The sequence below is a fragment of the Trachymyrmex septentrionalis genome, unplaced genomic scaffold (genome assembly GCF_001594115.1).
Source record: "Trachymyrmex septentrionalis isolate Tsep2-gDNA-1 unplaced genomic scaffold, Tsep1.0 scaffold334, whole genome shotgun sequence".
Lineage (NCBI taxonomy): Eukaryota > Metazoa > Arthropoda > Insecta > Hymenoptera > Formicidae > Trachymyrmex > Trachymyrmex septentrionalis.
In genome coordinates this window covers 47,733-51,722 of record NW_017305499.1, presented here as the reverse complement: position 1 = coordinate 51,722, position 3,990 = coordinate 47,733, and the positions used below count along the sequence as shown (strand labels likewise).

General features: G+C 28.9%; 1 protein-coding gene across 6 annotated transcripts in view; it reads left to right on the top strand.

The window, feature by feature from the left end:
• LOC108750217 (ras-related protein rapA) overlaps positions 1-3,990 on the top strand; it is a 39,597-nt gene that overhangs the window by 24,459 nt on the left and 11,148 nt on the right. The window lies entirely within an intron of this gene.

The window sequence follows — 3,990 nt, the reverse complement described above, 5'->3', positions numbered from 1 at the left end:
TCATCTATAGCTCAATAGCATGCGAGTTTTTTCAAAATATGTATAATATGGCCGGAAGAATACGTACGGATAGCTCTCCGGAACTGTCGGGATATCGGAATATGCACGAGCGTGTACATAAATATGAATGAACATGAAATACTGACGAGACAATTGCAATTAAGTGTCGAAACGCACTCCATTTTTGTTTTTAAATAATTTATGGAAGATGTTTAATATTAAATGTAGATGTTAGTAAAGAGTTTTATTTTTTATTCTTAATAAAATTTTAATTTAATTTGAGTAGTCAAATATAATTATAATTGTTATATTATAAACTAGTTGTTATGTATCGGTCTTAATTTATTTTCCTACAAAGAATATCATAGAAAGTACTTAATAAATCGCGTTATAGTATTTGTTAGGATTGTGAGGATTTCAAGTGTCAGCAATTTCTAATGATCATTTCATGGTATTTTAATATTAACTTAAGGTAATAATTACTTAGCAATAAGAATTATATATTTAGCATAATATATATATATTATGCTAAAGTACAATAAATAGTAACTTAGTTATATTTAAATATTATGTTTTGAAAATATTAGAGGTTGGAAGTTGCAGATAATTAAGTATAGACTTTTTCCTATGAAATAATATAGCTGATAAAACAAGAGTTTGCATTAAAATTTGTAATAAAACACGAAATCTTAATAAATTCGCTAAGTTTATAAGGCTCATTTTATAACGGATCTATATGTCGAACATTATTATATCATTTGCTGCCTTCATATTATTTTGAAATCAAACGGTAGGATTTCTGGCAATGTCAAAAATAAAATTTAGAAATAGCGGAGTAGTTACATTAATTTTTATTAGTGATCAATGTAATTATTTTATATATTCAAATACTGATTAATTAATAACATTGATATTCCTGACATTATTCAGCATATTATTTTACCTTATTTTCAGCTTATTGCACTCTATAATATTATACTTCTGATCTATTACGTATAAATATTTTGAAATATTATGTTATCTCATATATACATAATTCATAAAAAATAATGATCTTTGCCACATGCACAAGTGCGATTTGAATTTGTTGCTGAAGGCGACTGACTGCGTCTATATATCAAAATTTTAAAGATTTCTAGTGCACAATTACACAATCATAACGAAATGATTTATCTTCTATTCTTTAAATTTTTCATAAAAATTTTATATAGACTTTATTAAAGGTTCATTTACAAAATATTTATTCAGTATTTAGTAAGACAATTTTTCAATAAAAAATTGTTACGCGTTCAATTATTAAGTAGTTTAATAAATTAAGATTTCTAATAATATATAAAGGGAGTAAAAATTACTTTATGGATTATATAAGGAGCCAGATGATCAAATACTGCTTAGCTTTATAATTGATACAAATGCTTACAGAATGATGACGATTTTTTTAATGTAAGTTTCTCTTAATACAGCTTTATTTCTAAAAATAAAATATTATATCGGGATAAATTAATTCTCAATACAAGACGTGACATTCTAATTTCTGTGAGAAAATAGCATTCGTGTTTATTTTTTTGCGGATCTAGTGAAACTCAATTGGGATGTATTTCTATTTATTATTTTATTTTTTTGTGTGTATTTATATTTATGAGACGTGACGACAGCATTTCTTGAGTGCATCACGTCTATTGAGGTGCATCGCTCTTGCTGCTCTCCCGCCAAGCGGAGATATCAATCATACTTTGTCGAAATTGACGTTGGATCAAAATTTCTGGTTAACTCCCACATATATATATATTTGCGCAGTTGTGTTCTCAATGGTATTTTCAACGCGATTTTTTCTTCCTACTCCTAGTGATTGTGCAGTTTCATTTGCACAACCACTTCGAGTTAGGTGACGATAATGAGATTGCATCGTGCATGTATTAAAGACTTTTCCGTAATCTTAGCACACATTGACCGTAAACTGCGAACTTGTACCGCACATGCATCTTTAAGACTCGCCGACAGCAAAACGAGCCGCAAAGGCTATGTTAAAAATTGCTTGTTAATAAAATCCGAGATCAATTTCACCGAGATCCAATCACTTCGGATTATGCAGCGGAGAGTAGCAAGACATCCTTTTAATAACTTAAAATTACATCGCATTTTGTCATTTTACCCTTAGCACCGTTTGGAAGCTCGGATTAAAATTGCTCTTATCCCTTTTAGTTGGTTTAATATAAACTAATATTGAGTTTCGTATAAACTTTAAGGGAGAAATCATACGTTTGGTGGCGCGTATGAAAGAGTAGATGCTGCTTCGATAGAAAGTTTCCATGTAAGAGAATAACAACTTAGATAACTGTACGCGTTCGTCTGAAACTTGAATTGACTTTTTCAAGTAATAGTTCGTCTGATACTATCAGGAGAATGCAATGCTATCAAATTTGAAATTTACTAACGAGGAATGACTTTTGAAAATCTTCTTTTCAAGACTTGTAAATGTTCGCAAACTAGTAAAGTACAGTAAAGTATAGTAAGCGTTCTGAAAATTGGATCAACTTTAATAATTGATTTAATAATTGAAGACATGTGTGTTACGAGTACTGTATTTGAAGTATTGAGCAATATTTTGACTATAAAAATGTACGTACGTGTTATGTATTATCTAATTATTACAGAAATGTAATTTTAAGTCTCAATCTTAATACTTATTAGAAATTTTTAATCTTGAATGCAAAGATTCAACACAAAAAATGCATTAATATTGTAATGATTTTCGTTATCATTACTTTATCGTTTTCCGAACAACTTAACTGTTTTATATAACTGTCTTGTATCCTAAATTCGTTGCGCATTTATTAATATTAATTTTTAGACAATATAATTAAATTGATAGGATCGTACTTGTGAAAACACAATTAGAAAACAAATTAATTTCCAGTCATCTATGATATGTACAAACTTTATTACTATCTCAATGTCAATTCATTTTGCGACCTTCTAAAAGTTACTTTGCTTAACACCTATTTACATAGTCTACATAATTTAACTTTTGACACTTGAATCTGTTAAGTAACGTTGCATAGCTTCATTATTTTTCTTTCTATGTATAAACTATACTGTAACAATTATTTATATAGCAAGGCGATAGTTAACCAGTAATTAGTAATTATTCGCACAAATGCGATTAAAGAAATCGATGCCATTTGACCTATTGATCTTCTGCCAAGCAGTTATGATAAATTGCGGCAAAATTCGTTTTGTGGAACAATACGAATTTAAAATGGAAAAGAGCAGAAGAACATTTGCATTCGGGCAAAATGTATTATTTGGTCACATCTTTTTCATTGATTCTTTTGCGAAGAAATGTGAATACAAATAGTTCTCTTAGCTTTACAAAATAGTAATTATTTATTAATTTTTTAGTTGCGCGCGCGCACACACACACATACACGCACGCGCTGATTGTTCCCTTTTATTTATATTTTGTATTGGTAAGCCACTTTTAAAAAATTTCAACTTCTTTAAAGTTAATCTAACTGTACATTAATAAATAAAGAATATCATTAAGTTAACACAAAACGTCGTCGAAACAACTCATTGTCAGACTTATTTTATCGCTGTAACTCCAGCCACTAATTAATTTCCTAAAGACTCGATTCTGTAGATACTGATTAAAGTACATTTCGAATTTAACCTGCGCAATCCAATCTCACATTGGACATGCGGCGATTAGTCGAGAATGTAAATCCTAATTAATCTCGACTTTAAATTGACGTTGCACGCATATAGGGTAACTCTGGTATATACACCGCACCTATCAAAAACTTAATTTATTAAGTATTATTTACTATGTTTAAAGTAAACGAATTATATCAGTAAAAACTTTGTACTATGAAAAAAATATTAGAAATCCGAAATATTTATTTTTCATATTAAAAAATAAACTTTTTGAAACTCTTCCATTTTTGCCGTATATCCCATAGGGATAGGGTATATGGTTACTCATAGGGG